This window comes from Coenobita brevimanus, chromosome 111 (assembly GCF_032717465.1).
Source record: "Coenobita brevimanus isolate Jiangsu-jjx chromosome 111, ASM3271746v2, whole genome shotgun sequence".
In the NCBI taxonomy this organism is placed as follows: Eukaryota; Metazoa; Arthropoda; class Malacostraca; order Decapoda; family Coenobitidae; genus Coenobita; species Coenobita brevimanus.
In genome coordinates, this window is record NC_137064.1 from 6,095,981 (window position 1) to 6,109,459 (window position 13,479).

A 13,479-nucleotide genomic window follows, 5' to 3' on the forward strand; every position below is an offset into this window, starting at 1 on the left:
TCTACACTCCTGCAGGAGGCAGCCGTTAGCTGCTCCGAAGGTGTCCCGAGACAGCCACGGCCAGTAGCCAGGCCCTACAGCCAGAGACGGCCTGAAGCTGCTCCTACATCAGGTGCTGAGCCCAGTCCACCTACCCACAACTTGGAGGGAGCCCCCAGCCTGGAGGCGTATTGGAGAGGCCCTGTGACCACCACCAGGCTCTTCTCCCTACAGCCAGTGGAGACGCCCCTGACAGACCCCGACGCCAGCCAACGCTGCAGCTCACTCCTGATGGCATCCCCGACCTTCGGGGACCACAGCCTCCCGACCACCCCTCAGACTCCTGGGCGGGACCTCCCTGCACCCAGACGCCGGAGATCCTCATCCTCCATCAGGCGCCTGACTCAGAAGTTCAGGCAACTGTCTGGACCCAGCCCAGAGGGCCAGACTCCAGCCCCAAGCCCAGAGGCCTCGGGCCCCTATGCCCCCAGCAGCCCTGGACGAGAGAGGATGCCCCTACACGCTGTCCCCTGCCCCCAGGACCTAGCCACCCCTGGCGGATCCCAGCCCCGTCAGTAGGGAGGCTGAGACTCTGCCGCCGCCCCTGTGCCTGACTGTGACACGTCCGACCTGACAGTGAGTGAAAGTGAACACACGCAGCATAAAGACAGTGTAGGAGTGACAGAGTAAAGTGAGCCGGTGGTTAAAGCATAAAAGAAAGTGGTGGAAAAAGATAGTACAATAGTAAGACAGTGAAGGACGGGCCTACTATAGTGGACAGTGCCACCGTATCACGTGAAGATCATACATAGGCCCCTGAGTTGAAATCCCAGTACCACCACTCCACCCAGGTACATAGTAAAGTAGTGTAATAGTGATCTACGGGCCAAGGTACAGTGAACACTCTGTACAACAGTGACGGCACAGCTCGGTAAGACCATGCTTAGGCCCAGTGTAAAATATTAACGCTACCCTGGGAAATCAGACAACCACCACCACCGGCCTGAGAAATCTAAACTTCCCCACCAACATATGTGGCTAGCTCAAGTGTCGTTCACCCTAACCAATCTGGTCCTGTACAGTATCCTGTGTGACACTATTATTCCGTATCTGCAGCCCAAGAATTATAATTGTCCAGCTTGTTTGTATTTGTGACATCTGCTTGTTCCTGTGTAAGATTTAGCAGTACACATGTAAGGTGTTGCCTTGAGTTTTTGTGCCCCGGCTCTCTCTTATTAGTCTAATATCCGGTCTAGAAAAAGAACCCAGCTATTCACTAGGTGCTCTAGGGACGGGAGGCCGACACTAAAACACCTAGCATTACACTTACTATAGCTCAATATTCAAGTATATTATTTGTAAGAATAAATTCCAAAAGAGAACAGTGTTTTTCTTATTTTGATCTAACCTAACTATCTCAACTATCCCAAATGGCTTCTCGTCTTACTAACTTTCATTCTCCTACTAGCTCCTTTCAACCTCTGTCTCTTTGCCGCACTGTTGCAATTTTATCTCTTTTCTATGACAACTTCAATGGTCACTGCTCCTCTGAGTTGTCTGCTTGCATCCCCCCACCAGTATGGAAAGCGCTTAGCACCCGTCTAGCATAAAACTCTGATCCATTTTCTGTCCAACTCTCTAACTGTTACTCCCAGTCCTTCATGTATGCAACAGGTCAACTCTGGAACTGTCTTCCTCTGTCTGCAATTCCTACTCCCTATGACCTCCAGCTTTTAATATGCAGTACAGGTAATAGCAAAAGCTGTGTGTGTGTGTGTGTGTGTGTGTGTGTGTGTGTGTGTGTGTGTGTGTTTCATTTTATGATTGTCTACGTCGTTTATGAGACATGCAGTGCTTGGTAATGGGAGGATATATATAGAAAATGGTTAGGTTGTATATCACTATCAAAAAACAGGCAACACTAGGCTGTTGCAACCCTCCGACCAAGCACATACTCCTCACCTCCCTGCACACCTAAGTCCATGACGGCTCTCACGTCCCCCACCCCCCTGTATATCACAGAGACATTAAAACTTAATACTCTGACTCTGCCAGGTGGAGGGTACTTGGACCCATCAGATTCCTTGTGCAGGTCGCATTTAAATCTCCGATATATATATATATATATATATATATATATATATATATATATATATATATATATATATATATATATATATATATATATATATATATATATATATTTTACTTTTTCATTATTAGAAAAATTAAAAAATGCAACTTCTGACAGCATTTTACCTATCAAAAGGTACCATTTCACTATAAGGCACAAAATTATGTGAAATTTCATGACTAGTGAATATTTTCTGAGTTCTGGCTCGAAAATGAAATCTCTACGCCACCTATTGTTGTTGATGCCAGTGATAACATTACCCTTCTCTGTTTTTGTCAGGCAGAGGGTAAAAATTAACCCGTACACTTATTTCTAACATTAATCCCCGTCGTGATATCGTCGTAACAGAGGGTAGGTATAACCAACGTTGTTTACGCTAGTACGTTTCACATAACATGAAAACACAAGAGGATTACGCATCCAACCCGTCGGCCCATGCTTAAGCAGTATTTATATGGTTGTGATCACACTACTGGCGTATGTTTAAGCAAAAATGTTCTTTGTGAAACTGTGCATTCTACATTTGAACCATATGCTTAGCCACATATGATGTGGCACGGGTGCGTCGATCTATTTATTTTTAGGCTCGCCCTCAGATTTTTTGTCCATATAATTTTCTATGATGTAAAGATTTTATTTGTTTGCCACGATGACTTTTGGGGTAAATATTAACGACCCAAAAGCAGTGGACAATGACATTCAATCTTTCGTCGTATTTAAAAAAAAAAAAAAAACACACTAAGATTCTCACAACTAGCTCATGTGTGGAATGCCACATTTGTGCGATTTTTAAATACCACTACTGGAGAAACATACGAGTTGCAGTCAAATTCTTGACAGTCTTTCGAAAACACAAATAATGTGAGCTATAGCTGAATTATGAAGCAGCTGTTATTGAATCATTAAGCTTACCAGTCAGATTCCGTGAAACAATGGTGGAGTTTTCAGCTGTGGCAAGACAGTTTATTTAAACATATTGTTATACCATGGGTTCGTAGATACGTCGAGAACAAACCCAAGATGTTAATCAAAGGCCACTGAATGCTTCAGGGTTTTATTCCTTCCAGGCGCAACTGAGGTACACTTGCAAAACATTTTGGCTTCTCTCTCTCACGCTACCTCACTCACTACTACTACTTGCTCACTGTCCATCCCCTGACTGACTGACTGACTACTCTGTCCTTCACTGACTAACTCTCACTATCTGACTCACGCTGTCACTGTCTGTTCGCCACGAACTGACTGACTCTGTTATTGACTGATTCTCTCTGCCTTACTGGCTTACTAACTGCCACTGGCTTGCTGACTGACTGGCACACACAGACTCTGTCTGTTACTGACTGACTCACTATCAGCAGACGGGGCAGTCCCTTTAAATACTCCCTCACTCTACCTCCACAATAGCATAGGATATTCCAATGCTTAGAAGAGAACTCATATTTTCCAATGCAATAATGCACTTAAATCAACAGTACTCAGTAACAATAATGACATCAACTAATTCCTGATGTAAGATTGAAAGGAAATAAAACAGACCTGCTGAAACCCCCAGAATGTTCCTCCCATCTCCAGATACAGACAATTAACCTAATCCTACAGGCATAACCTTAATTTCTAGTATGCTCCTCATATCTCCAGATATAAACAGTGACCTAATTCTACAGTACAACATTAAATTTCTAGAATGTTCTTCACATCTCCAGAGAAAAAGCACTAACCTAATCCCCCGGCATAATAGTATGACCATAAGTTAAAAGATTGCCGGGGATATCCTAAAGATTATATAACTGATATTATAAAGAAGTTTTTCAGGGATAAAATGTTAGCATTACAAGTAATATCTCTTAGAGCTGCAGGCCATCTGTCACTGAATCAACATCACCCCCGAACTCGCTGAGACCAACTCTCCGCCGTCAGCAGCCGAGGGGGGATGGGATTCTCCTGTCCCTCCTGCCGATCTGGACGTTGAAGGCCCCCCATCTCTCCCGCCAATCTGGACGTTGAGGAACCTCCGTCCTCTGCCAACCTGGATCAGGGCCCTTCTTCCTCGGTTCCTCCATCTGCTGCTAAGAGTTGGGCGATACCCTCACACTATCTCAGCTCTCTCAAGCTTAAAGCCCCTCTTCATTTTCAGCGTTTTCTCTGGTGGGCCCTTACTTGGCCCGGTCCTCCTACGGGAGGTAAATCTCACCAAACCAAGCCAATATCTATCATAAAATGCATATTTAAACTTACCGAGCACAAATGACTTGTCATTTGCCCACCAATTTTCCCAGTGGAATCTTATTACCTATTCCTTTCTTCTCTGAGGATTTCTGAGATATCTATGCATCATCTCCCCTTGTCCAGGTCGTGTAGAGCATCCCCAGGAAACACAGCGAGGTAGCTATATTTAGTGAAGAAATCCAACTGATCACAGTTAAAAGCAAAACACTTGCTGGATATTGAATCTGCCCTCCCCTGCTGCCTAAGTCACTGGGAGGGAACATGGCATCTGTGGGTCACGTGACTCAGATGGGCTGGAACCACTGAGCTCTATAACATGCAGGGGCTGTTTCGGCAGCGAGCATGTGGCCTACGGTCGCTATATTAAAACACCCCGCACTCGTCGCTTCCACCATACTAACACTGTTCTTAGTTTGCTTTCAGTTAGTGCTGCCTCTATGTATACATACATATATATATATATATATATATATATATATATATATATATATATATATATATATATATATATATAATCTTCTGGCCACGTACTGCATTAGCGGACATAAGGGGTGCTGTGGTTTAACCAGTGTTGCGTACTATAAAGTATGCTTTCACCCAGTTGGCTTGCGCGGGCTGATTACACTTGGTTCAAAGACTACACACACATCCAAAGCCACTCCAACACTACAGTTACACTTACAAGCACTTCTCACCCTACATACAATCTCAACCAGACAGCCTAAGCCACTTGGTAGAGATACCTTGGCTGTATCGTCCCCACTTCGGTCGGGATAGGGCGGTCCTACGAATTATACGATATACATTTAGTCAAGAGTAAGAAACAAAGTCATAGGTTTCTGCAATGTAGAACATACCGTTTTTTCTATTTTGTTTTTCTTCATGACCTTAACCTTATGTCTGTTTAATTACGATAATAAAGATAAAATTGAGATCGATGAAAAGAGTACACATACGAAAATAATGTAAATTTTGCCACCATAAATTAAAAGAAACACATTACATACAATAAAAAAGGTGTCATTACCTATCAGCTATTAACAGTACTACCTACACATATCGTTAAATACATAAACTCTCTCTCTCTCTCTCTTTAGTCGCTGAGCACCTATTTTCTGCACTTTGGAATTTCTTATGTACACTGAGAATATCCTGCCTGTTGCACGAATGCAGACAAATGTATTGTGTTTATCAGTGGCTACAAGATATACTTCTTACCTGTGAAATGTAATGCCATTTCTCCTCGATAAATTCTTGTGCCCATTTCTGCATCCGTAAGATACACAGTGGACCATGGCACTATGTTTTCCTGACTCACTGACTGATTTCAGAAGGCGCGGGTATCAGGTGGAGTGGTTAAACATGTCTGCCACTACACGTGCGCCGTCCTGGTGGGAGTGCAACCCATGAGATAGCCTTTCCATGTTACAGAGCTCAGTGGCTAGAACACAGTTGTCGCAACTCTCTAAAGAAGGCGCTGGGCTTATGTAGTCTTATACATCTAGGAGTAGATGACCTGGGGTGTATTTTCATGTGTATTTTATAATCAGTTCTCTGTCGCAACTGTGACTTCGTTTTCCCAGGAAGGACAAGGAAAGGAGAGTGCAAAGTCTTACTGCACTTCCTTTTACTCGTACAAAAATGCAAATCTTAGGGCTGGAAAATCGTCATAGGTTTCTGTATTTGTTTTATGCAGGAAGAAGAAAAACAGGAGAGTGCTGAGTCTTTCCGAGTCTCAGTTTTTCCCGCAAAAACAAAGCTGAATTACCTCAGGGAATCAATCGTAAATATACCTGAGCATCCCATCCCAGGTAACGTGAGTGTTGTGGTGGAGAGGGATGCCTTCTTGCGGTGGCACCGTCATAAATGGGAGGCCATCACTGTTCGTTTACACGAGTACAAACGTTTCTCAACTACCTGTCCACTCAGAAAGATGGTGGGCTGCGGGGAAAGAGCAACATCAGCCTGCAGTCCACCAGGCTCAAATTCAGACGAACGTAGGGCCACAACAATAACAACAACAACAAAGTAGGCCTCATAGCACTTCATCCTTATTTATTTATTTGTATATTCTCCTCAGTATATATCTTCTTATCAGGTACTGATGCAAAACTTTTTCATCATCATTATCACCATCACTATCATCAACACCATTAACATCATCATCTTCATTATTATCATCATCGCCATCATCATCATCATCATCACTACCATTATCATCATCATCATCACCATTATCATCATCATCATCATCATTTTCATCATCATCATCATCATCGCCATCATCAACATCACACCATCATCATCATCATCATCATAATTCATCTCTGTCTCCACCTAAGGATGGGGAGGGATGGGGTCCAGAGAGACAGAAAAATACCCAATAAAAAAAATAAACCAGCCCAAGTCTGGCTCGTTAAATGGGCCACACATTCACTCCCTCACCATTCCAGCCCCCAGCATCCTGACTCCACCGCACAGGCATAGACATTCACACTTTTATCTCCCTCAACATCTCACCCAAATAATTAATACCCTTCTCATGATCGGCAGCAGTTTATGGCCCGTATTAGCACGCGATGCGACGGTGCAAAATTGTCGTACATTACGACACGCGAAAATGTGCAAAAATATTTTTTTCGATTTTTAAATCAGAACTGGTCATTATGAGCTCAGTAACGGTATGGAAACAAAGACAATGGTATCTGCAAACATTTTTTGATGCAAGGGCTATTAGTTAGTCCCGTAAATTTTTGTTGGCAAGCACTAGTACTGTGTGTATATATATATATATATATATATATATATATATATATATATATATATATATATATATATATATATATATATATATATGTCATAGGTTAAGACGCTGAAACCAGATGGGGCCGGTGAAGGGACTGGTTGAGAATAACTGTGCACTTAATGCCATCCACGGAAGAACAAATGGTCATATTTGCCGTAAATGACTGATATGAGTGGCCTTGTCCCGAGTCCCAACGCCGGTGATAAGGCAATAAAGGAGTATATATATATATATATATATATATATATATATATATATATATATATATATATATATATATATATATATATATATATATATATGCCCTACCGCATGATCTGTCCCACACTTTCGCCTGACTTGCTAGGACAGGTCAGCTTGTAGAACAGATGACTGAAAGACAGAGGAAGGACAGGGCAGGGCAGGGCACGTCAGGAAAGACAGGGCAGGATAGGGTAGAACGGAGCCAGGCAGGGTACGGTAGGGTAGGGTGAGGTACGATAGGACAAGGTAGGGTAGGACAAGGCAATACTAACGTCTACTGAAAAGGTCATACACTATTTCTTTTAACTGCATCTCACTTTATCGCTTCTCGATCTTGAATGACTAGCTGTAAACAGAGCCTGATTATGAGTTGTGGGGGCCCTGGTTCACAACATCTTTAGCAAGCCCTCTAACAGGCTGAACACTGATGATGTGATGCAAAAAGCTAGGAATTCTGGAATATGTAAGGCCCCTCTCGTGTGGGGGCTCCTGGGTTATATCACCAGTAGTCCCCTGTTAAAAAGAAATAACATTAGAATACGGTGCTTGTCACGAAAAAGTGCCATGGAAAGACTGCAGAGCAGTTACATCGTTTTATTCTGCCGTTGAGCAACGGCGAAAAAGATGTAGAAGGAAGGAAATCTCTGATAAGTTAAGGTAAAAAGACTACAGTACACTTTGAAGGTGAAAGGTGAGATAGGCTACCAGAGAAGGCTGCAGACGCCGGGCCTCTTTTCGTTAGCGACTAGGCATTTGCAGAGGTTTTCAAAAGCCTTCGTGAATTTGACAACACTGACTACCAGCACATATTTACTTTAAACTGCATCTCGACATTGGATCATGGACGGAAAGTTGACTTGAAGCGTTACCAACATGATACATTAGGGAATTTCCTCAACACAGCAGCTTAAGGTTAGGTCAGACAAAGTTATCAGGACTACCTTAGTGGTAAACTGAATGTATCTTTTTCTGGGAAAAAAAAAAAAAAAACTAGCCCTGTCCTCTTTCCCCCAGGTTAGCAGCATTTCCTTTTCCGTGCCCGATTTGTGGGTGGGAAAGGTGTGTGAGAAGGGCCTTTATCATACTTTTCTCTCACGGATAGAGTGGAAACAAATTCATGATAGCTCTTCGATATAGGTCGCAAGACCTTCTGAGATACTGCTTGTCTTTGTAACTCTCTCTCTCTCTTTCTCTCCATATATATTTATCTCCCGCACCCCCCCCTTTCTCTGACACACACACACACACACACACACACACACACACACAGAAAATAATATCATGTAAATACTGTGCTGTTGGTGTGTGTGGCGGCTGATGGCAACTTATCTCACACTGCTGTCTGTAAACAGTTCCCAGAATCCGGCTCACCCCCAAAACGTTTCGCGGCCACCATGAACAAAGGCGTCGGCGAGGAATGTCACCACCGAAATGTACAGAACTCGAGGGAGGTATTTGATTTTTTAACTTTTTCAGGATGAGACCCCCCCCCCCAGAAATATGAGGTGGTTAGAAGCAGTCTCTCTCTCTCTCTCTCTCTCTCGTCAACACGATTTTTCTTTGCGTTATTATGCTCCCCCTCCCCCTTTTCTCTCTCTCACACTGTGATTCACCTTTCCTTTATTCTCCTCTGGCTTTTTTTTTTTTTTTTTTTTAATTCACACGTGGGAAGATAACCTCGGACTGGTAGGGTTACTGTTCCTTTGTACCTGAATTGAAGTAACAAGTGCTTAGCGGCCATATCGGGCCGCTAAGCGCTTGATTCTAACGAGGGCATTCAGGCTTCGCTCTCGATATTAACTCTTAAATAGTTATCACAAGGAAGGATGGCTTCCATTTACAACTCTAATATTGGTGTGATTGGTCAATATAGTCTAGTGGTTCAGAGTGGCCATAACAACAAGTAGCTTTTTTCATTCATTCATCTCGATACGATTTGCGCGTTTCACTTTCGCTGGTATCACCATTCTTATTCCAGAAGTTAAAAGAACCATTTTATTTTTAAGTAGTTAAGCACCAACCAAGAAAAATGGCTTCCATTTACCGATCGGTGTGTTTGTTTGGCCAATATAGGCGAGTGGTTCAGCGATGCCATAGCAACCGGCAGATTTGTTCATTCGTTCATTTCGATACGGATATTCAATCAATGTGCATGACGTGCTCGAAGACTAACGTTACATATGGGGATGGGTTAAACAACACTACTTGCCAAGCAGGCCCCGAGACTCGCACTGACACCAAACCTGACATGGACCTGCTCTAACATACTGGGCATGCCCATGCAAATTTCAGCACATTCCACGCAGCGCTATGACCTGTAAAAGGTTCCCAATGTCTGGCGAAAAATCGGGCACAGAAATACACGTGGCTCGCGCACAACTGACCGCAAGGAAATATAATTTACTTCATTGTCAGCTCGTCATTCCGCGTTTTCTGATGTATGGCACGTCGAAATCCGAGGGGGTCAAATGTAGATAGAAACACACACACACACACACACACACACAGACGACGCTTATTCACACAGTATTATTGATACTAATATGATATTGCAGTTAAAATGTAATACAGATCAGTGTCATCAATAAACGGAGCACTGGGGTATTACTCTACAGTATCCAGGTTTACATGAATTTAAGTTTTGATAAATCATGAGCAATTACTTATCCGTCCATCATCGAATCCTTTATTGCCTGTGAAATCAAGAGCTTTAGGGCCCGGAGCTAGGCTATTTAATCTAGATATTGAGGGCCGGTGTGATCCCTGAGTGGCATGATGTGAGTTACACGTCCTAACTATTCCTTGGACTGTAACCCTTAAGAGGCCACATCAGGTTGGAGCGACGTAACCCACTTGACCACCAGGGGTTCATTTACTGGCTATATGTTTATCATCCAACGTGGTAACAGTAACATGCAAATTAATGATAACATTACAATCTGCTCACCATATTTTTCAAACATTCTTATTAATTATCTGTATCACGGAGGCTACCACGTATGGCTTCGATTAACTGATAATTCATTAACCAACCCTGCTAATACCGAGCACACACAGTATAACTGTGAGTAACTGTGTGAAAAGGGTTGTGACAAAGGGTGCATCTGAGAGAGTATGAAGGTAGGTGGAGGTGTGATAGACCAAGAAGGTTTGACAGATATGGTAGATGAGTGTTTTAGAAGGTGAGGTATATGATGAGGCTACGAAACTAAGAAGTGAATCGAGCTGGTTGTAATAATTTTGCACTGGGGAGTATTTGACAAGTGATTGGCACCCATGTTTCTTCCCCGGTGATGTGATATTCGTCGGACTGATTCCAGTTGATACGTAGTTAATATGAAGATTGTAAGTGTACAGGGGGGTTAACAGTCTGAAGACTTGAATGGCGAGAGAATGTGGCCTATTTAATGAGGCAGACTTTGTTTATCCTGTTTTATCAGGTTTTGCCCAGCTCACTGGACCCTACCACACCCTACACTTAGGAGAAAGAGGTCTGGATGATGATGATAATAATAACAACAATAATAATAATAATAATAATAATAATAATAATAATAATAATTATTATTATTATTATTATTGTTATATGTGGTCGGTGGGGGCACCCATCATCCACTCACTCAGTGTAGAGAATAGGATACTCTGTTTCGGGGTAACTCTACACTGAGTGACAAACCAAATGATTTCCTGTAAACCAGGAAATCATTTAATACTCTGGGTGGTAACCTTATAACCAGCCAACATGTGTTCCCTACGTGTCAACAAGTGCATTTGCGGAGGGTTAGTGCCCCTCCCCGGAAAATAACCAACAGGTGACTACCATGGACAGGACTAAGGACATGGCATGGACTGCAACATGGAATGTAAGGGGTGCAAATAGTGAGGTGAAAGGGAGAGAGAGATTGCACAGGTGCTTGAGGGTGCAAAAGTGGACATATTTGGATTTACTGAGACTAAATGGAAAGGTGAGAGTGTGAAATAGTGGAAGCATGGATGGGGTATATACGTGGGAGTAGGTGAGAATGAGAGGACAAAAGAGGGAGTATGTATTGTTGTGTGCAAGAGATGGAAGGAGAATATAAGAGAGTATGGATCAGTTGGTTCAATGATTGTGTGGGTAAGATTGAAAGTAGGAATACAAATGTGGGTGATTGTGTGTGTGTATGCACCAATGGAATATCGTGCAAGCAGAGCAAAAGAAGAGTTCTGGGCAAATGTGGAAGTGTGCTTGAAAAAGTTTGAGAGGAACAAGAAAGTGTTTTTGACTGGAGATATGAATGGAAAAGTAGGGAATGTGAAGGTGGATGGAGTAGCTGGTGTGTGGGGTGTGCCCACGGAAGTGGATGAAAATGGCAGTGCTCCAGTGGACATTTGTGCAGGGAGGGGGATGGTGATAGCCATTGTCCTCATTAAGCACAAAATGATCCACAGGTATACATGGTGAGTGATGAGAAGGGCGGATGGTGAAATGAATGAACGGAAGACAATGATTGATTATGCGTGTGTGGGTGACAGAGTGAGAAGGTATGTAAAGGATGCAAGAGCATATAGAGGCTGGGGGAGTGGACCTTCTGACCACCACTTGGTGGTGGTGAAAGACAAGGTACAAGCTTAATGGAAGAATAAAAGGAGGGAAGAACAGTAGAAAGCAGTCCATACAAAGAGGGTAGAAAGGATGCAAGAGGATAGGAAAAACAGGCAGAATATATGAGAGAACTGGAGGAGTGATTGGGTAAATATGATCTGGAGATGATGGAGGTGGAAGGTGTGCGCAAGATACTCACAGAAAAAATCTGTGCAGCATGTGATGTGGTGTGTGGGGTGAAGGGAAGACGAAAGAGGATGCAAGGAACAGCATGGTGGAATGAAAAGGTGAGACAAGCTGTGGCACAAGAGAAGAAAGCATATAGTGAGTGGATAGGAAGCAAAGACATGGAGGAAATTGAGAGATGAAAGACAGAGTTATATGTAGAGAGGAAGAGAGAGGTGAAAAGATTAGTAAGAGACAGTAATAAGAGAGTGGATGAGGACCTTGGAAGGATTTTGAGTGTAAAATGGAGGGAATGTAAGAAAATGTTCTGGAAGGAAGTTAAGAGAGTTAGACAGGGTGATAAAGATGTTAGTAGGAGTGTGAAATATTAAAATGGCAGACTGATGGTGAAGGGAAAAAAGTGAGCAGATGGAGAGAACACTTAAAGGAACTGTTCAACATAGAGGAGGAAAGTAATACGAGTATAAGTGGCTGAAGAATGGATGGAAGAAGGAGGGAGGTGAAAAGAAAAGAAGAGCTCGGTAGGATGGGAGTAGTGGAAGCAATGAAGAAAGTCAAAATTGGGAAAGCCTCAGGAATTGCTGGAGTGTGTGGTGAAATGATGAAGCATGAGGGAGCGACAGCAGCAGAATGGATATGGAAGATGTGCAGATTGGCCTGGAAGGAAGATAGAGTCCTGGACGATTGAAAGTCAGGTATAATTATTCCCCTGTACAAAGGAAAAGGGGAAAAAGAAATATGTGGTAATCGTAAGGGCATTTGTCTACTTAGTACAATAGGAAAAGTATTAGGGTAGGATACTTATTGTCAGAGTTAGTGAAATAACACAGAAATTAGCTCGAGATGAACAGGGAGGTTTTAGGAAGGGAAGAGGTTGTATAGATCAGATATTCATCCTTGGGTCATTAGTAGAAAAGTTTCTAGAGATGGGGAAGAAGTTGTATGCGGCCTTCATGGATATGGAGAGAGCATATGACAGAGTAGACAGACAAGGAATGTGGAAAATATTAAGAATATATGGAGTAAATGGAAAGTTGTTGAATGCCGTGAAGAGTATGTATAAGCGTGCAGTGTGTGTGTGTGGATGGTGAACTAAGTGAAGTTTTGTAGATGAAAGTTGTATTGAAACAGGGATGTGTCATGTCTCCATGGATGTTCACTCTGTATATTGATAGGGCTATGAAGGAGATACAAGGTAGGACCGCTGATGTTGGAGAGGCCCTGATGAGAGAGGACAGCATTTGGAAACTTCCTCTATTGTTGTTTGCAGATGATACTGTTTTGTTAAGTGAGGACGAAGGGGAACTGCAAGGCTTGGTG